Raw genomic sequence first — 22,092 nt, 5'->3', positions numbered from 1 at the left:
GACACATTTAGATTGTTACTGGAATTAAATGCAGAAGTTAACTATAAAAGTTTCTCAAAATGTTCTGGTTGCTTTGTGACTTGGTTGGGTTTTGGTTGGGTTTGTTTCTCATTTTTTGTTTGGGTTTTTTTTTGTGAAGTAACCAGAGACACCTTATTGTACAGAGAAGCTCATATTTATATCTCTGAGCCTGGATACAAATTCCAGCTGTATGTACCACCAGGCTCAGGGCAGAAACCATTCATGCAGTTACATAGCTATATATCACTACAAGCATGCAGGCACCTATTAAACACTAGATAACCATGTTTATATTCCTTTTCTTCACAATACCCAGCTGTTCTCTCATCTCCTGTCTGATCAGACATTCTTCATCCTCTTCTCATACATCTATCTTCAGACATTCTCTATCCTCCTCTTCTTTGCCTGTGAATTGTGATGAGGCAAAGGTGGTGTGTAGCTGGGTGACCGTGACCTGATTTATGTTACAATCAACTAAATGCTGAATACAGGAAAAAAGGCATGGGAGACAAGGCAAACATCAATAAGGTGGTTGAAGATAATTATAATAAATCCTGTAATACTTTTGAGCCATAGCCCAAAGTTTCCCAGCCGTGAGAAGAGACCAAAGGTATCCCACCCCTGGCTTTGCTGCAGATCTTTGTTTAAGGCTTTTAAGTTTTGTATGCTTTTGTGGATTGATTCAGAGTGGCCACTCAGATTCATGCAATACATCCCATCAAAGTCTTCACACCCATGTCCCTGTGCTAACAATAAAAATAAATAGCAACTCAGTTCTGTAGCAACATATGACGGTAAGAATTGATATCTCTTAATAAGCTTGAAAAAAGTAGCATTTGTAGTATTACTTTGTTTAGCAAGCTAGCAGCCTAATTTACTAAGCAAGTTAAGGGCGTGTACTATTCTTACAGAAGAGATGAGAGAAGCAAAAATGTGTTATGCTGCATTCCAGAACTCAGCCTGAGAGTTACAGTCTGCTGTGAGTTCTGTGTTATAAATATTTAACACATGTTGAGGTTGCGATTGCAAAAGAGCTGCAATGCCCACTTGCAATCTTTATTAGCATTATCATAGCTAGTTGTTTTAAAAGCAACCCCTGAGCTTCCTCATGCTCCACTTGTTGTTGCAAAATATTCTGAAGCCGATCAATAAAGTTAGTATGTGACTCTCTAGGACCCTGCAAGACTGTGGTGAAATGACTCACTAGAGGCTCGCCCAGACTCCAGTGTGGTATCCGGACTGCCTTAATAGCCATCTCCTTCATTTGCAAATATTGCAAATATTTGTCCCTGGGATACCTTGTCCGAGTCACGGAATCGGCACAATTATTTTCCCCAGCTGACTGCTCATAGTTAGCAGCAATTCCCTGATTAAGGTTTTCAATCAAGGCCACTACACATAGCTCACAAAAATCAGATAACCACATCATATACTGTATCAGAGTTAGTACCATACAAAGTAATAACATCCAATCATGCAGTGTGAGTGTATAAGGCTCTGCCATCCCTTCAAGAAGGGACATAGCAAATGTACTATGAATTCCCCCCTTCCTGCATTGCTTTGCTTAACTCTTTAACAGCCTCGTATTGCAGAGGCTGCCACTCTGGTTTAGCACTGTTAGTAGAATTAGTCGACACTTGGCGAAGAGTAGCCAGAATTTGCCACCAAGTTGCTAAATGCATTCCCGCCATAGAGTCCCCCTCTGTGGCAGTATCATACAATTGTCTGCCGCTTGCTGGGCAGGAATTTGCAAATTGTCATCAGGTGGAAAGTCTGGTACTTTGTTACAGATCCATTCTAACAGAGTCACTAGCTGTGGACCTGTCACAGCTTGTTGCTGAGCTGCAAGCAGCTGTCGCAATACGTCCAGGTTGCGCTGTTCATCTTGGGATAACTCCCCTCCCATCGTTCCCGACTGCTTACCTTTTTTTGTAGGTGATGGGTCCACAAAGATTTTGCAGATTCTAGTTTAGTCGAGCTACACCATCAGTTTGGGGCTCCGTGAGCCTCCCACTTAAGTCCCACATTGTCAAAGAAGAGGTTGCCGTAGAATCTGCCTTTGATGCTGCATCAAAAAGCATCTTTCCTGCTTCTTCCCAAAGCTGAGTGCGAAATGCTGTTGTGGCATCTGCAGCGTGTCCCTGCTTGTGCAGCCAGGCAAGCAAAAGTTTCATAGCTGCTTTGTCATACTTCACCCCTCTCCTCTCCAGTATTTTCATTATCATACTGCATATCGATTTTTCTTCACTTGACATATGTGAACCCATAACGTCCCCAGCTGCTCACCTGTAGAGGTGACGAGGTCTGGACCGAACAGCTCCAGCTGGGTGTCGCCACCAACTGCTTTTATGGCCCACAGCTTATTGACCAGCACATCGGGGTCACCATTTGTGGCGATTGAGGCACAGACTTTGCAAGGATGGTGAAGCAAAGATGTTTATTGTTAGTTAATTACATCTTTTAGAAGTTTATACTCTGTACACGTGCTGCTAAAAGCTTTGTTATTGGTCAAACTATTGTCCACATGCCCAGATGCTGTTCGCTATAGGCTACTCTCTGCTGTTCGCTCTGTCTCCTTGTCTTCTAGAGGTGAGATCACATTCCTCCTTTGTTTCTGTTTCCTCTGTGTTTCTTCTCACACTCCCTCAAAGTTGTTTACTTTTTTGCTGCAGGATCACAGCTGCAGGTTATCAAACAATCCACTGTCTCCATCCTCTATACCTGCTCATTGGTAGAGCATGGGAAACTTGAAAACTCCTTGACTGAGGGTAAGCACTACTGTTTCAGTTGTTGCTATCAACATTATTCACATACTAAATCCAGAACACAGCACTCTGCCAGCTACTGAGAAGAAAATTAACTCTATCCTAGCTGAAGCCAGGACATGCCTTCCTCCTACTCCAAGGGTTTTTTTGATTGGAATATGAACTGCATTCACTTTTTCTGGTTTTTTTTTTTTTGTTTGTTTGTTTGTTTTTTTTTTAGTTATCTATCTTTCTGGTGTTTTTTTTTTTCCTTAAAATGTGAAGTAGATAATTTTTTTTTATGTTGTAGATAGTCTTGTCTCTTTTGGGGAGGAGTCAGAGACTTAAACTGGAGTCTATTTTCAGTGTTTCTGTCACTTGGATTATAATATAATATTACTGTGATTTAAGCATGGGCTATAGGATATGTTCTTTTAAAGTCTGAAGTGTTTGATAGCAGTACTAACTCTTTTTTGCAATAGCTAAACAAAACTTTATATAGCTAGGCAGACCCTGATCTTTAATGTTGTGGAGCTGTTGAAAAAAGGAACAACAGTAACAGAGGACTAGAAACAGAGTACAATGAAAACATTTTCTTCTTTTTTTTAATTCATAACTTCTTTTCAAATGCAGCATGATTTTCATAAGTGCGGTAGGTGGAGTAAAATCCAAGTTGATTGTTTTCATACTTGGCTTTGCAGCCACAAAAATACTTGTCCTTTTTCAGATATTGTCTTTAAGGGATGATTTTGTGCATTCAGTAGTGCAAATTAGTTCTGAGAAGTCCTGGTTGTTCATAGCTGTTCTGAAATTAGTTTATAACTCAAATGTAATATGGGTGTTTTTTCATACAGTGGCCTGCCCATCAGGGGTTTGAGTTGGAATTGGTTCTTGGTGTTAATTAGGCAGAGTATATTTTTTAATTAAAAAAAAAATAGTATGTGATAATGAAAAAGCTAGGAGTAAGCTGTAGTGTTAGTTTGACTTAGAAATTAAGTTTGGTATGGGAAAAACTTAAAATAGAGGAAGAAGTGTCAGAGCAAAAGATCTTTCTTCTAAAGCTGTGTAAAATGCTTATTTTCCTACTCATTCTCCCCAACCCTTAACTTTTGGGGTCTAGCTCAACACTGAGCACTTGTAGCATTTATGCCTGGGTAGTTAATTTTTTATCAAAGAGAAAAATCTTAAATTTTTGATTTAGTAACAAGAAGATGGTTAATGGTCACGGGAAATATATTGCAATTGCCAGTGGAGTTAAATTGATGTCTTTCTTTTGAACTTGTTTAACATCTTATTTGTCAGTAGGAGGAAAGAATGGAGGACAGAGGAATGTTCCAGACCCCTTTTACAGTCCTTTGGATAATCATCTTTCATGTAATGTGTGCAATTGTTCATATAACCCTACGGTTACTACATTCTTTTTCTAGTTACCTGGGATATAGTGGAAAGGTCAGTGATTGAAGCACTAATGGAAGGTACTACTAAATTTGAGACTTGCTAGAGGTAGCTACAAACTTGGACATGTTATCTGGAGGACTCAGCATGTTCAGCAGTCCACTGCCTATCTGTAAAGATGCCACTTAAATCTGAAATTGAACAGAAAGTTTAACCTACTGTGGAAGACTGCAAGACAAGGGAAAAGGAAGGTATTCTTCTCCTCTTAAGAGCCAAGAAAGCTGTTTCAGTCATTACGTTATAGAGCAGCAGTTCCTAAATGGGGTGTGTATGAAGGGAGTTGCTAGCCAGATATAAACTTGATTTAATACAATACTTACGTTAATATTTTTGTCATAAAAAAATTTGACTGTAGGTGGGAAAGCAGTAGGAAAACTTGAGGGAAAGTTCCAGATCCACCACCATAAGGGACAGCAACCCAATTTTTTTTTTTATTCCCAAGCAAGCCAGAAAAGTAGCAGTATAGTCATCAACCCTGGCATCCTTCAGTTTCTAGCTGTGCTGGTCATGGCACTGTAGGAAGCTGATACCAGCAGTGCTTTGGAAAAAGGTAGCTGAGATCTGTTAAACAATCCTACTCGTATGGAGATTTTAGAGTTTGCTAAATGTCACAGTGTGTTCTGGAAGTGGCAGAAACAGTTATTTTAATGGTGATTCTCTTGCTGTTCTTTGTCTTAGAAGTTTTAGGAATCACAAAACTCAGTTTTGTGTCTGTATGGTGAATCCTTTCTGAAAAAAGAATGCTAAATAAAACGTTCCTCAGGAACCAGATTCTTGAAAGAAAGATTCTAGTTATCAACCTACCTAGACTTATTAGACACTTTTTTCTTTTTTTGGAGGGTGGTGGTGGTGGTGTGCATCTTCTGTATTTTGGCACCTTATGTGAACTGGCCCCAACAAATGTTGTCAAGATGAGGCTATGGTTATCTTCTATATACATCTTAGACTTACTGCATTATTCCAGCCTACTAGCCAGGACTACATAATAAAATTTTGTATCCTCGACATACACTCTGGCAATATTCCACAAAAGCTCACCAGGCAGACTAACCTTCTCAGAAATAGATCCGACTACTTGTAAGCAACTGTCTCTGCTCTTGCCAATGGCTGCTGTTGGTCCCACAAGCACGGTCCGGTACCTGGTGTGCAATAAACCAATTCTACATGCAGAGCCAAGATATTTATTTCATGTCTTCACAGAGATGGGTGCTAGGTGGTAAATCCACAAAGCTAGCACACCACACAAACTACAGTGTATTATTTGTCTTGTTAAAGGATTAGCAAAGCCCACCTAAATTCACACTCATTGGTTAGTTATATTCAAATTAGCCTTGCTTGCCATGTAGATTAGTACACATGCTCCTTGCAGGGGTTGGGGGGCAAGTCTTTCCATCTTTAATTGAGTTGGAGGTTGTGATCTCCCCCTGCTGCCTTTCCCTTTCCCCTAGTTTCTGTCTCATTCTGCTGACTACTTGTCTTTGTTGCAATTAATGGGCTGTTGGCAACTTATGGGGTGAGATGTTCCCTTCTTATCAGTCTTCTAGTTCTTCAAGGGCATAGTCGTTAGTAAGGCATGCATTATTTATACAAAGTAACCAGACTAGCACAATGAAGCTATTACTATAACCTAGGTATTAACCCAAACATAGGGCTACAATGGAAAGATTGCAGACTTTCAATAAAACCTCATGTTAAGCTAAATGAAAGGCAGCTGGAAGGTCCAATTAAAATAATTGCAGCTTTTTTAAAGCCTCATCTTTTGCTAAGAGTTGTATTTCCCTACGAGGGTTGTGGGAGTATTTGTGATGGTGCAGGCAGCACAGATTATCTTTCAGAGAATGTGCTTCAGACTCACCAGAACAGCAGTGCTTTAAGAGCAAGTCATCTAGTTGAGGTCCTGCACATAACTGTTTATTGATTTAGGTACATTTTGTTAACCTGATAACTACATTAAAACTCCATTTATACCAGTAACAGAAAGGGAGCTGTTTTGGACTCGAGCTTGCTAACAATGCGTATGTTTTGTTCTTAGCTGGCATAGTGACTTGCAGAAATAAACTTCACAACCCATAGAAGGTTATGAAACAGGTATGTTTATGGCAGCACTGGGTGCAAGGGGGATTGCTCCTCCTAACTTGCACATCTAGTTCAACTCACAGTGCACATTTATACAGTTCAGTTGGTTAGTTCTGCCCAAAGTCTGTGCCCCCAAACTAATTATTGGTCAGTTTCTTTCCTGCTTCGATTTACAGGTACAGCTCCTTTTTAATTCACTACACATGCTCCCAAGCAGGGAATCCACCTCCTGGGGGGGGGAAGGGGGGGGGGGGCAGATGCGGGCAGACATTTGAGTAGGAGGTCACGATCTCCCACTACCACAATTACCTTTACCCTTCTTTTACTCATATTTCTAGTATCCTTGAGTCTTATCTCTGCAACAATTTGTTTCTTTTCACTGTTAACACGTTTTTGTCAGAAGGCTCCCTATCTTTGAGCTCATCTGCATCAGTGCTAATGATGTGCGGAATTAAACTCTATAACTCAGGATAGCTTATAAAGCAGGTATGTTTAATTCACCCGCAGGTATCAGGGTGGATAATTCCAAAAGCACCTGCTGCCCCGATATCTTTGTGCACGTGTGTTGCGACGGAGGGAAGACACAGTCGCTCAATATGAGTGATCAGCAGACTTCGTTTATTGTCTCTTACAGTCACCTTTTATGCCTTCTTATAATTAGCTCATACATATTACAAAAGTTAAGCTCATTATTGGTTAGTTGCCTAAACACCAAGCCCGCCCCTAGTTTCTCTTCTGTAGTTATCTGTTCCCACCTGCAACATTCTTTTCCCACCGCGATCTTCCTGTTATTGTGTAACAAGGACAGCCAAAGACAGTGTATTTTGCTTTACTTCAGATAAGCTGAGAGCGATGTGCATTTTTGTCCAGCCAGCTGGACTATGTCTATGTGACCTTTTTCAGCTAGCCAGTTATCCACAATTCCCCTGTTTTTATTTTGGGCGACATAGGCTTGGTCGACCATTTTCAATAACAGCGTGTTAACACAGGAAAATACACAGCCAACTTATAAAATCTCAGTTCAGAAGTATAATTCCTGAAATACTTGAAAAATAAAGTTAGCTTGAAGCTTTAATTTAGATGCTCTTTCTGTTCCAGTGATATAAAAAGTTTAAAAAATTCAAAGGTAATTTTAAAGTTCTGAACATGGACTAATGCAAGCTCAAACCCGAAAAAGAAACCAAACTGATGTTTGACTAGGAATATTTGCAAATATTTTAGTGGAAAATCCCTGACCATTAACAATTTTCTGTCCAAATAACAACTGCCCTTATGCAACCAACCAGTCCATACATTTTCTGAAGAATACCTCATTGATATCAAAGAATTAACAAAGGGAAAAAATTAGTTCTAAGCTATATACATTCATAAGGGGATTTTTCAATAGTTACATACAGATTTACACACTAAGCCATGATGGCTTGTAGGTGATACACACAAGAAGAGTACGTTGCTTATCTGTCTGAATGTCTATGCTAAATTTGACAACTATGCCACAAGCCAAGCCTACATGGGTGCTGTGTGTTATGCACGTTCCTTAACAAACAGAAGTATAATAGACAAATTCCCAAGATCTAGTCCCCAACCTAATTATATTATTTTGTAGCCAATTAAGGAAAATAACACAAATGTGCATATCTACATGTGCACACACCTTTTAGTTCAGAACCAATCTGTGATAAAAGGCCTTAGCTTTATGGCATCATCGAATCTTAACGAGTACAGTAATTAAAAATGCAGTCTTACTGTAAGTGCGATTTATGCTGACATTCCCTCAAATGCTACACGTGAGTATTTCTCACTCAACTGCCTCAAGTTAAAATAGTAGTATTCGTTAATATGTATTAAAAAATCATTAATTCTCTACAATAGCAGTTGACTTCCATAACACTATGTAAGCAAAAGAGGCCTAAGATGGGTTTTCTGAATACTAACAATTTATTTTAGACTGTCTAAACTCAGGTCTTGAAAGATTTCACTCTGCCAGACGTAGAAACACTGTTGCACTCCAGTTGTGATATCCCTTTTCCCAAGTTGTCACATGCACATCTCGCTCAAGCAACATTATTGTCAAAGTTTCTCTCTGCTACATAAAAGCATATTGCACTTGTAGATATAAAAGACAGCACCCTTACTTAGATTATTACCTTATTACCTCATAACTCTTAGTATACCTTGTATCTCTGATTTCATCACTTCAAAAATTCACCAGAAGCAGATAAAACCACAGCCTCAGATTAAACTACACCTTAACTGCTGATTCAAATAAAGGCATTCTCTTCCACATATGCCTAATGCTTACAAATAGTGTTGGCTGGTTTTGATCAAGAAACTATTATTACAATAACGATCAAAAATAATAATCCCGTTTGCAAAATGCCTTTAAGCCAGCCTCCTAGTCCCAACCAATTTCCACATTCAGAATACATCATAAATACAGAATACAGAATAAATTATCTCCATCAAGGCAAAAAGGCTTCTCTTTAAGCACAGAGATGTTTGCTAGTTCAAGGCAGAAACCCATTTCTTGTAGGGGACATCTGAAGCACTTTTTTTGGTGGGTTTGCACTCAATTCCGTATTTTTCCTTCAGAAGCTTAAGCTGTTCCTCTTGTTTCAGGAGTGTTTCCAACTCTGATTTGTCGAATAGGTCCGTATTTCCCAAAAATATCCTACATTTCCTCCGCTGTGATTTTATACGGCAGGTTCCGAATATAAAGGGTCCGATTGACCTCTGGGGGCAGCCAGATGTCAGCTCGCTTGGCCGCTTGCATCGCCATGGCGCCGATCGGAGCGGGGGGGGGGGTGGAGGGGGGGGGGGGGTGCAGCCTCGGAGAGAAACCGCGGCCGGGAAGGGGCCTGCCGGGCCGCGCCGCCGCTCGCCGCTGCCGCGGGGGTCCCGGATGCTATCCCATACGCTAATAACCCGAGTAATTCCTTTTTACAATCTATGTCCTGAACGCTCCGCTTTTCTAAAAAGCATATGAGCGAATCATACGTTGCTTGTCTCTCCACACCTTCGTCAGCGCTGTTGCAGCCTTTGCGAGACTTCGGCGACGCGTGGCCGGCGGGACCCTCTGTAGGTGCTCCCGGGCGCGGGGACTGTGCCCTTCCGCCTCCTGCGCTGCTTTCAGGACCGGTACCCGAATCTCCGTCGAACCGTGGCTCGCAGGTTCAGCCCTCTCTAGGGTCCCTGTTCGGGCGCCATTTGTCGCGACGGAGGGAAGACACAGTCGCTCAATATGAGTGATCAGCAGACTTCGTTTATTGTCTCTTACAGTCACCTTTTATGCCTTCTTATAATTAGCTCATACATATTACAAAAGTTAAGCTCATTATTGGTTAGTTGCCTAAACACCAAGCCCGCCCCTAGTTTCTCTTCTGTAGTTATCTGTTCCCACCTGCAACATTCTTTTCCCACCGCGATCTTCCTGTTATTGTGTAACAAGGACAGCCAAAGACAGTGTATTTTGCTTTACTTCAGATAAGCTGAGAGCGATGTGTATTTTTGTCCAGCCAGCTGGACTATGTCTATGTGACCTTTTTCAGCTAGCCAGTTATCCACACACGTGTGATTTAAAGTATACATTCATACATATTCAATAGATGCCAGATAATAGGTTGGGTTAGGATAATCAGTCTACCAAGAAGTCATTAACATAAGTTTCCTCCCATTTGCGCTTGCACACTGTCTCCTGGTGGGGGTCCTGGGGGTCTTTGAGGATGAAGGCTTAGTAGTCTCCCTCACTCTGAACTTTTCACCTTCACTCTTTGCGCAGACTCAGTCGTGTCTCAAGTTTCTTCCAAACCATAAAACAGGACAGATCCAGTTTTCCTATCTCAAGGCACAGATGTTCACATACCAGTGTCTTCTTATCAGCACACAGAGCATCCCAGGTCCACCTTATCAGTACAAAGGGCCCCAGGACCGGGCCTAATTTGCAGAGTCGTATTGTGAAGTTCCTCTTTGTACATACAATGAGAGTTTTAATTATTCTAAATTTTTCATATTCTATTAATCTAGTTATTTCTAAACTTTCTATCACTAACAGCTCCCTCCTTGGACTTTGGGGTTCCTGCTTGTATATTGATGGTTCCCATTGCCTATGTAATTCCTGCTTGTGACAGTTTTAGGTCTTGTGACAGAGTTTTAGGTTTCTTGCTATATTATTTTCAATATCAATAGAAGGATGATATGATATACCTTTTTTGTGTTTTGGCACACTGCTTTCTCTGTATTACTTTGAGATTTGGCAGAGGACAAAAATGAATAATTGTAGAGTGGTGGTTGCTGTGATAAGGTTACATTACCACTTCTGTATCTCCTATGTTTAATTCTAATTAAAACAAAATTAATGTGTAGATGTGAAACTGTTTTGGTATGGTGGGTTGACCTTGTCTGGATGCCATGTGCCTACCCATCTGCTCTGTCACTCCCCTCCTCAGCAGGATGGGGGTGGGGGGGAATAAGATGAAAAAACCCTCATGGGTCAAGATAAAGGCAGTTTAATAAAGCAATAGCAAAAGTCATGCAGAAGCAAGGGAAAATAAAAGATGTTATTTTCTACTTCCCATCAGCAGGCTATGTGGGTATCCTTTTTTCTAGCTTTCATTGTTGAGCAGATATGGTATGGTGTGGAATATCCCTTTGGTCAGTTTGGGTCAGTTGTCCTGGCTATGTCTCCTCCCAAGGTTTTGCCACCCCCAGCCTACTGGTGAGGGGGAAAGGTTGGAGGGACAGCCTTGATGCTGTGGGAGCACTGCTCAGCAGTAGCCAAAACACTGGTGTGTTATCACCACCTTTCTGGCTACCAATACAAAGCACAGCACTGTGAGGGCTGCTGTGGGGAAAATTAACTCCACCGCAGCCAGACCCAATACACTTCACAAGGACTCTTATACCCATCATCTTGAAAACACTTCTTAATTTTTTTTCACAAGTCCATGTGGATGATTATATAAACTCAGTTTTGTGTCCTGATTGGTGGATTCTGTGGTCCAAGTTCAGAAACAAATTGAGACTCCTATGGTGTGAATTGGCAGTGGTGGAGTGATTTGGGTAGGTGACTGTCCAGATCTGTTGAAGGAGATAAAGGGAAAGAAATATTTTGAGTGCACTTACTGTTTCAGTTACTCTACAGTGTACTAATATCTTCTCTCAGCCTCACATACAAGAATGACAAAGTTTTAATTGCTGAATTTGTATTACAATAGCTTGTAGGGAAGATGTGTAAGAGTTGTGGCTGTTTTCTGGCAAGAAGCACTAGGGTTATTTGCTGCAGTGGGATGGGTCTGTCACACTCGGGTCACAGAACATGGTCTGTGTATCTGTAGCTTTGACATGTTCATATAGTTCTTTGTAAGCAGTTGCATATAGGCAGTCTGGCTTCCATTGCTTTTGGTATAGTTTTCTGCATTACTCTTATTTTGAATGCTACATAATGTATTCAAGGCAGTAAACTCCCATTTTATGGTAATCTATTCAGGTAGCTCTGTGCAAAACATAAAAGCAATTTGAAACAAATACTTCTACCCTGGGTAAGCTAACTTAAATGCTTTTATTCTATCCAGCAAAAGGTTAATATGATTGGGAATTTTTTTTGCAGTTGAAAGCATGTATTGTTTTGGTTTTGTATGCTTGTTACATCTACAAAAGTTTAGTTGCTAGTGGTATGTTTTTGGGGAATGCTGAGACTGAAGGTTTTTTTATTTAAACTTCTTTTTAATCCCCTAATTTAATGGCAGAAGCACATAGCTCCTCATAAAGAATTATATGAACAATATAACCAGAATGATGTTGAGTTTTTTTAGTAAGTGTATACTTAATTGAAGCATTGCAAAAATCTTTATATAGATCACAGTATATTTTGATCTTAGACTGGAGTAGTATCTCCAGTAGGATAAGATTGATATTAATATAGTCTTGGTTCTAGTTAGGACCATTGAACAAATGTGTTTTTCACCCTCCTCTCTCCATCTCTTGCTCTGATTCAAGAATGTAGGTAGAACATGCTCACAAATATTTGCAAATGTCCACACAAAATGCTTGACTTCTGAGAGGGGAAATATTTTAATAGCAAAAATACTGTCTAAAATGCTTAACAGTATTGTAGAAATTATGTGCTTGGAAATACAGGTGCCCTAAGAGAATTAAGTTAGGAACCATTATGAAAAGATAGTACAAATGTTGCAACTTTCATATGAAAACGTTTGTGGGGTATGGTGGGTTGACCTTGGCTGGATGCCAAATCCAGAGGGGACAGCCTGCCTCACCATGGTCTTCACCACTGGCTGCAGGGGAATCTCTGCTCCGGCACCTGGAGCACTTCCTGCCCCTCCTTCACTGACCTTGGTGTCTGCAGAGTTGTTGATCTCACATATTATCACTCTTCTCTCCAACTGCAATTGCTGTTGCACAGCAGTTTTTTCCCCCTTCTTAAATACGCTATCCCAGAGGTGGTACCACCGTCACTGATTGGCTCAGCCTTGGCCAGCAGTAGGTCCATCTTGGAGCCAGCTGGCATTGGCTCCATTGGACATGGGGGAAGCTTCTACCAGGCTTCCAGAAGCCACCCCTGTAGCTGTGTCCCCGTCCCCCCCCAACCTTGCCATGCTAACCTGTTGTGGTTTAACCCCTGCTGGTAACTGCCACAAAGCCCCTCCCTCCCTCCTCACTCAGGGGGGTGGGGAGGAGAATTGGAAAGGAAAGTAAAACATGAGGGTTGAGATAAGAACAGTTTAATAATTGAGAGAAATAAAACCAAAATAATAATAATAACAGTTATAATAAAGAGAGAAGGGGCGAGGAATAAGATCCAAAGGGAAGGGAGAAAAGAAAACTAGTGATGCAGAATACCACTGCTTACCACCTGCTGACTGATGCCTAGATGCCTACCCAGTCCCTGTTGATCGAGCAATGATCAACGATTGGCCAGCCCTGGCCAACACCTCACCCCACCACCACCCCAGTTTATATACAGAGCATGTCGTCCCATGGTATGGAATGCCTCTTTGGTTAGTTCAGTTCAGCTGACCTGGCTGTGTCCCCTCCCAGTTTCTTGTGCCCCTCCAGCCATACCTGCTGGCAGGGCCTGACAAACCAAGAAGTCCCAAACCCAATACAAACACTACCCAGCAACAACCAAAAACATCAGTGTGTTATCAACACTGTTCCCACACCAAATCCAAAACACAGCCACCAAGAAGAAAATTGACTCTATCCCAGACGAAATCAGGACAAAACCCAATACATGAGGAAAGTGGTTTTTTTTTAATAAAACAGGTTAGCAAAGATGAAAGGCAAGAATATGCTAGCTAAAAAGAACAGGATTAGGAAGCAAATATTGGCTTTGTGGTATGCTTGTGGCTGCAAGCAGATCTTGAATGGTTGAATGCATGTTATGGTGAAGTATTTACTGTAGGTATCATAAGAGACCTAGGAAGTGTTTCTGATGTTTTGCAACCCTTTTGGGTAGAGGCTCCTTAATACCAATTATGTGTGTGTTGTCTTGCCTTCAGAACTTCTACCTGAATAAAGAAAACAACATTGGCTAAAGAGGGGGCCCTGTATTCCCATCCTTTCAATATTCTTGTGGCTTCTTTATTTCAATAGGTTTTGGACACATTCCGTGCTTCTTATATAAGCTCTGGTTTACATATTTACTCTGTGAGCCCTCTTGATTTGCTGATTCATTTCTCCTTGTAGCAATAAATGTTGGCCCAAATCTCCCCCTTCCTAGTTCTATTGACAAGTTCTGGCATGAAGTGCCTGCTCAAGTATATCTCAGGTGGTTCAGCTGTGAAGGTTAATCCAGTCAGCACAAGATATTTTTTATCTTGGCAATGCATGTTGGAAACCTGTTGTTCTGTCAGCTTGGTGTTCCCTGTAGTGTAGAAGAGGTATGGACAAGCTATTTTGATAGGTGAAACGATTCTCAGGCCCATGGGCATTCAACACTAAAATATTTTAGAATGCTTTGCTGAATGTTATTTTAGTTTGAGGATAGTAATTAGTCACTTAAAATGTGCACACTGCTAATGGAGTCTGTCTAAAACCAGATTAGGTTATCATAGGCTTGGCTTGCATAAGCTTCCTGGTTGTCACATGGCCAGAATTAGATAGTTTAAGGAAAACAGTATTCATCCTGAATGCATCTAGGCAAATTTATTTGATTCTATGCAAAGGCTAGGTATTAGGAAACGCCCTCTTGCATTGTATAAGCGGTTCTTTGATCCTGTTTGTCAATTCAGCAACTAGCAAATAAATGCTTCTTATACAGTGCCATAAACATGGTGGTTCAGAGGAAAAGTATGCAGAGAATACTTCTAACATTTAAATAGTATGGCGTATTCTGGCTTCCTTTCCTCTTCCTCTTTCCTCTCTCTTCTTTTCCAGCTACACTGTTCAGTGGAGAGAGAATTAAGTGCTAACTAATTTATGCAAGCAAACTTCCTTTTGACAGTTGTCTTTGAAGGTCTTGGCTAATGTAGTTTTTGGTTCAAGAATGTCTGCGTCTATTTCTTCAGTTAAGATACAGTTTCTATGTCACTCAGATCCAGACCTAATTGACTGTTTTCTCCTTTTATTTATTTTTTTCGTGTTTTTCTTAATGTTTGTCATGTTAAGAAGGGGAGGTTCCTCAAACCCTTTATATTTGATTGGCCTGTCAGTTTCCCAAGAAAGAGGAGACCCTTGTGTCCAACTAGTCTGTTCGCTACCTGCATTTTAACAGCCCACTGTATCGGAGGGTGATTTGATTAACCTACTCGGGGACCCCTGCTGACAGCATCACTGAGTCAAATCCCTTATAACAACTACTCAGATCTCCAGGGACTTACACAAAATGAACTTCAGCTGAAGATTTTTATTATACAAAATGTGAGTTTGTGACAGAGTAAGGTTTGAAGATTCCTGGTGATAATACACTGACTGCAAAGCAAGCTTAAAACAACACAATAACAGCTAGTTTGAATTAGTCATAGAATAAAATTCTTACCCAATAGGCATCCCTATGGGGGAGAAGACAGGTTCAGCCTGTCAACTGATCCCAGAAGTTACGATGGAGTCTTCCCTAACTTCTCCCCTCATTTGTCCACTTTTTATACTTCATAGTTCATTGCATATTCGTTATCATACACAGGATCGGTTACAAGTTTCTTGCTTCTAATGCAAATTAGTACGCATCCTCAGATAGCACTGCTGAAGTTCTCTGCTAACTACGCATGCTCCTCAAGCATGGGGTCTTGCCCTCTTTCAGGGGGTCTATTTGAGTCGGAGGTCACAATCTCCCACTACCACTATTTGTCCTATTTTCAACCAATTTTCTGTTGATGTCAGTGGATTGCAACACCTTATTAACTTGTGTCCTCTTGTGGCCAGAACTTTCCTCACTTGAAGGCTTCTTTCTGCGTAACTTGGATAATGGTGTTCTTTTCACTATCTTCTCATCCTTCCCAAGGCTGACTCCCTTGATTAAAAGTCCCTTCATTCATAACAACTTTAGAAAGTGAGTCAGCTTGGCCTAAACTTTGTGCACAGATTTGTTTAACATATAGTTAAACACTAAATCAGAGTATAGTAATTCAGGAGTTTAGACAACAGTTTACCCCCTTTGGACTTATTTCAGTCCAGGACTAGTCCTTTTTTTTATACATTTAGGTGGCACTTGAGTGACTCTAGTCATGCATATTTTTGTTACTGATTGGTATGTGCCCACTGAGGAGTGGTAATACCTTGGAGGTAGGTAACTTTGGGATGGAGGTGTGTGTTGGTATTACAATGAGATTATTTCATCTGAGGCATTTTCATCACAATGGTTGACTCAGCCATGGACATCTCATGGATTCTTCATGTGACAACTGCTATGCAGCTTATTAGCTGTGTGGTACCATCAAGTTCCCGTTCCTGCAGGGAGCACTACAGAGCCTGGCCACAGCGTCTCCACTCCACTCCATCCTCCATCACTATCAGCATGTGCTGAGCTGGCAGGATGTGTTGCTTAGAGAACTGTGGTAAAGTAGATTTTGTGTATGCCAACCATCCTGAAGGTGATAGCTGTATTTTACCCTAAAAAAGCTTTCTGTAATACTATGCTTCTGTTAGGTCCCACTTTTCTCTAAATCCACCCCCCACCCACCCCTAAGTAATTTTCCCACAGTGATGTAATTGTATCCATTATAATATGAACATATATTTTCCCACTAATGTGAAGAAATGATGATGAAGCAGAAATGCTTACCTAGTTTTTGTGGTACAAACTTAAACCAGGACACTAGTAAAATGCTTTACTTCCAATGATGTCATAAGCAACTGTGGGGAGCTATAGTGGATGTGCCATAGTTTTTTTCTGCCAAAATATTTTCTATGAAGTACAAATTGTACAAGTTTACAAAATTAATTGTACAAATTTATATGAAGTACACATTTCTTCCAGTACTGTTACTGTGTCTGGAGGGTCATACAACAGTGGCGTGGAGAGCTGCACAGACTGATGTGTTCTAAAACTCCCTATCAGTATGTGAAATATTGGCTATCACTGAACAGGAGCAGAAAATGCAGCTGGGTAGTTTGCAGCTAGTTCAGGCCAAAGAGCTTTGTACCCAGAAAGCAGGAAGAATGAATTGTCTTTGATTTCTAGGGAAGAGGTAGTATGGGAAGAGTTCTATGTATTTAGGAATATCCAATTGCCATCAAGTTGTCATCCTGCAGATTTCACATCCATAAAGATCTTTAGCTGTCAGAGACAGACAAACTCTTTTTGAGTGATTTTACACCAAGACAATTGGAAGACTCTAATATATAAATGGACAAAAGGCAGGTGCACTATGTTTCCAGAGGTCCAGGTGACCTTCTGACATTCCTCCTGCTAGTGAGCCAATGAGGTCAAAGGCAGATGATGATAAAAGTGAGCTAGCTGGCTAGGTAAGTAGTGTGGAAGGAGGTGGGTTTTCCTGTTATGAAACTAGCTTGTTTTTAGGGCAAAAAGAGATGACAGATTTTTCACCGAAGAGAGTAACCTGACGTGAATATCAGTTACAGAGGAGAGGCAAACAGAATAGTAAATAAAGCATGTGCAGAAAGACAAAAATTTTAATACAAAACCAAGATATTGAAAATACAAGTCATCAAGGTCTTATGAATAATTCTAAGGATCATTATAAAGAAATAAATGTTAGGTACTCTTGTTTGAGGGGGAAAAATAAAAAGCTTATGCTTGACCTGTTTAATATCACTGGCCCTTGGTAGGAAGAGGGTGTGTGTGAGAGAGAGAGAGAGAGAAAATATCCGCCTGTTTTAGGAAGGACAAAGCGAGGGAAAAGGTTAGTGCTATTTTGATTAAAATAACTTTACCTGGCTTTGATTATTTGGTATTCTCTCTGGTAAGCCACAGCATAAATATCTTTCTATGGACTATCAAATTGCAGACACATACAGAAAACTTAATTTTTATGCGCAAGTGGTCTCATACTGCTAACGTTCATTAAAAGAGATGATGGATGCAATATTCTTGGAAGTCATTGTAGAAGGATTTGGAATAATGCCTGACTGAAAGGTGTCAAGTAACCAATTGCATCTTTAAAACCTCTTTGTGTTTCTTAAAGTATAAATGACTATGAAATGATTTTGATTAAAAATTGTTTTTATTATGTACAATCAGAAGCATTTATTTGTTCCTTTTTAAAAAGACCACTTGGAAGCCATTCAGCCAAATAATCTGTATAAAAAAATTTCAATTCCAGTTTTAAAGGCAAATCAGTTAAGGATGTTTTACTAGATGCTTAGAAAACATCAAATCTAAAACAGGGTAATGTCATAGTAGTGAAAAGTGTCCATCTGTTAGTTAAATGAAGGAAAAAAGTTACAGCAGTGAGTTATGGGTTAAAAGCTAAAGACTGCAGAAAGTAAAGGATGCGGGAAGTTCACCCAAAATATATTGGAAGCTTATGTTAGCACTACTAAGGTGTTTGAGAATGAGGAAAAAATAAACCATCTCTTTGTTTTTGATATGCTTAACAGATATGTTTCAGTTACTTGGCAAAATAGAACATTCATAATTGAGAAAATTCAGGAGGACTTAATGTACAAACTTAAAAATCTGACTCTTTTGTAGGCTTGTTCAACAGGCAAGTGGCTCACTTTATATTTCTTGATCACTTACTATAATCCTATAATTAATTTGTTTTCATCTATTTTTAGGTTAGAGGAGTAATTTTTTCCCCTGGTATATAATGCAAAATGTTTTCTTCTTATTCTCCCCTCCTCCCTCCCTTGAACTAGTTGCATATGTGTGAAAGGAGCACTGCTCATCTTTTGCATGTTACTGTTGCTATTTGAGGATATGAAACTGCTTGATCCATCCTTCATCCTTGGCTAGATGAAGAAGCCTGTTGTGGTCTTTTCGCTACTTACCAGGCTATTTAGAACTCAAGCCATTCTCTTCCTCAGTCTAGATGCTTATATATAGCTGCTCATGGTCCTTCATTCCTTCCCTACCTTTTTTGCTAAAATATAGACTTCAAATAAAAAGTATTCCAGACTTATTCTGTATCTCTATTCATAGTTATATTCACATTTATTTGGGAGCTGAAACACCTCCCCTCTAATACAGAGGAAAATCTCTCTGAAAGCACAGTAGTAGTTTGTACAGCTGTGATTTGGGCTAATTGGAGCATGAGGGTGGAAAAAAAAAAGCAACCTTCTTTCAGATGTCAAGGAAATTGCTTGACTACTGCCTTCTGTCATTGTTCACAGCACATATCAAGGTAGAATTGTGGGCTGATTCTCACAGTTTGTTCATTTCCCTGTTATATGGGAAGACAGTCAGGACATAGCGTAGTTCTCTTGAATTTTATGTTCTTATTAAACTTTGTGGTTTTGCTTGCTACTACTTGGGACAGTAAAGAAACAGACCAGATAAATATCTCTGCTTTAAATGTTATAGTTAGAAAGCTTAAACACTTGTACCAGCATAACTGTGCTGATTTTATTATGCATATGTTGGTACAAATGTAACATGTGTAATGCATTTTAATGTGCAGGATGGGTAAAAACAGTTTTTCCCCAAACAGTACGATCACTCCTTGTGATGATGTAACCCAAAGGGGTTTTAGTAAACAAACAGGAATTACCTATCATGATTAAATCCAAGTGTGGGATAGACAACAGAATGTATATCCTCCAGGAGAGGTTAAAATTACCTAGATGGATAGAGGAGCACATGATGGTGGTGGTAAGTATTGGTTAGCTTGATTGAGCAATGATATTTGCACATCAGTAGCCTGGTAACTGTCAGGATTTTATTTTTAAGCATTGTTGTGGAGGCAAGCGATAAGATTAAGGATTTCATAGTGAATTTTATATATCTGTGTGGGGATACTTTCAAACGTCATTTTGAAAAATAGATGATGGTGATAGAAGCTAACTTTGATTAGGAGTCTCCCTCCTGATGTTTGAATGAGAAAATAGTTTTGAGGTAAAAAAAAAAAAAAAGTGAAATAAGCTGCTTATCTCCCTAAAAGAAAAGGGGGGAAATAGGGGTACTTAAACCAGAAACATAGTCAAGCAGTGTCCTTGTGTTTGGTTTGCATGGCAAGGTTTTGGTGGCTTCTGTGAGAAGCTGCTAGAAGCTTCCCCCATGTCCAATGGAGCCAATGCCAGCTGGCTCCAAGATGGACCCACTGCTGGCCAAGGCTGAGCCAGTCAGTGACGGTGGTACCACCTCTGGGATAGCGTATTTAAGAAGGGAAGAAAAAAACCCTGTGCAACACCAGCAGCAGCCAGAAGAGAGAGGAGTGAGAATATGTGAGATCAACAACTCTGTGGACACCAAGGTCAGTGAAGGAGGGGGAGGAGGTGCTCCAGGCACCAGAGCAGAGATTCCCCTGCAGCCAGTGGTGAAGACCATGGTGAGGCAGGCTGTCCCCCTGCAGCCCATGGAGGTCAATGGTGGAGCAACTATCTACCTGCAGCCTGTGGAGGACCCCATGTTGGAGCAACTGGATGTGTCCAAAGGAAGCTGTGACCCCGTGGAGAGCCCACACTGGAGCAGGCTCCTGGCAGGACCTGTCAACCCATAGAGAGAGGAGTCTACACTAGGTTTTCTGGCAGGACTTGTGACCCTGTGGGGGACACCCGCTGGAGCAGTCTGTTCCTGAAGGACTGCACCCATGGAAAGGACCCATGCTGGAGCAGCTTGTGAAGAGCTGCAGCCCATGGAAAGGACACATTTTGGAGAAGTTTGTGGAGAGCCCTCTCCCTTGGGAAGGACTCCATGCTGGAGCAGGGGAAGAGTGTGAGGAGTCATCCTCCTGAGGAGAAAGGAGCGGCAGAGAGAATGTGTAACGAACTGACTGTAACCCCCGTTCCCTGTTCCCCTGTGCTGCTCTGGGGGAGGAGGTAGTGAAAATCAGTAGTGAAGTGCCCAGGATGAAGGGAGGGGTCAGGGGAAGGTGTTTTTAAGATTTAGTTTTATTTCTCATTACCCTACTGTGATTTGAATGGTAATAAACTGAACTGATATTCCCAAGCCGAGTCTGTTTTGCCCATGATGGTAATTGCTGAGTGATCTCCCTGTCCTTATTGTGACCCCATGAGCCTTTCATTATATTTTCTCTCCCCTTGTTCAGTTGAGGAGAGGGAGTGATATGGTGGCTTTAGTGGGCACCTGGTGTTCAGCCAGGGTCAAACCACTACAGTTGTAGAAATTTGTATAGTAAGTAGAGCAAGTTTGTGTGGTTAAGGTTTTGGTTTGCGTGTTTGGGGCAGGGGGAAGTGTGACTACACGAACTCAAGGGAGAAAGAACTGAGGAGAGTTGTGGATCAGAGTAACAAGCAGGATGCTAGTGATTTCCATAGAAGTAATCAAAGCATGTTACAAGAACAGTTGGTGATGGTGGTTGAGAGAAAGTTCTGGTTTTATATGTACTGATTTTAAGTAGGCAATCCCCGGAGGTGCTCAGCATTCAGAGCTTTCCTGTGAGATGGAAAGGATATTGTAGTGTTAGAAAGGCAAGGGAAGCAACTTGGGGTGGGAAAGAACATACTGAAAAAGAGGAACAAGCAGAAGTGGAGGGGGATGGGTTAATCACCAGTTTAAGAAATTGCAATGGAATGGATGAGGAAGCAGAAGAGATTACTCTTTCAGCGCTGTCAGCTTTATTGAGGACACTGTCATTGGGAGCATCACCTGTAAGAGTAGTATTAGTTGTCTGAGAAACCTTGGACTGATAGAAGGCATGTTAGCAAACCAACCAAGTTTTTATTTTCCCTTTTTTATATGGATTTCCTTACTTTCCTTTTTATTCCTATACCTCTCTAAGAGAGAAAATTTTGACTGAGAGTAAAGGCTTCTCTTTTAAATTTCCCTCCTTTTGAAGCCTGTCAGCTGTAGTTTTCTTTAAATGTGCATTTAAAGCAAACAATAACCAACTGAGTGGAGATAGAGATGTGGTTTCTGTAGGGAGTGATTACCCAGGCATTTTTACATCCAGCAAGATTTAAGTTTAAGACTCATTAGTCTTAAACTACTGGGTGTTAGATAAATTGGTTAAGCTCTGTCTTAGTTTTTGCTATTTTTGGTTTAGACACTAGCCTGCCAGGTGTAGTTGAAGCTGTTAAGAATGTTTCTTTTTAACTGGAGTGCTAATAGCACTACTGTTGTCTAATTGCTAGTGTTTATTCTGGTCTCTGTTTTTATAGATCGTGCTGTTAGTATTTATTTTCAGCCCAGTCTCTCATTGGTGTGAACACCAGACTACTGTTAACTTCAAGTACATTTCTACATCTGTATAGTTTTATG

General features: G+C 40.6%; 1 protein-coding gene across 18 annotated transcripts in view; it reads left to right on the top strand.

Annotated features, from left to right (window-relative positions):
* LOC129734539 (erbin-like) overlaps positions 1 to 22,092 on the top strand; it is a 123,979-nt gene that overhangs the window by 18,081 nt on the left and 83,806 nt on the right. For 15 of the 18 annotated variants that reach the window (XM_055698143.1, XM_055698140.1, XM_055698146.1 and 12 more), the window contains exon 2: positions 2,694 to 2,789. The exons of the other annotated variants lie outside the window; for them this stretch is intronic. The gene's annotated coding sequence lies outside the window, so the exon portion shown is untranslated. The remainder of the gene's footprint in view (positions 1 to 2,693; positions 2,790 to 22,092) is intronic. 18 annotated transcript variants of the gene reach the window in all.

This window comes from Falco cherrug, chromosome W, assembly GCF_023634085.1.
Source record: "Falco cherrug isolate bFalChe1 chromosome W, bFalChe1.pri, whole genome shotgun sequence".
NCBI classification, from domain to species: domain Eukaryota; kingdom Metazoa; phylum Chordata; class Aves; order Falconiformes; family Falconidae; genus Falco; species Falco cherrug.
The sequence above is the reverse complement of the archived record's forward strand: the minus strand, read 5'-3'. Positions and strand labels throughout refer to the sequence as shown.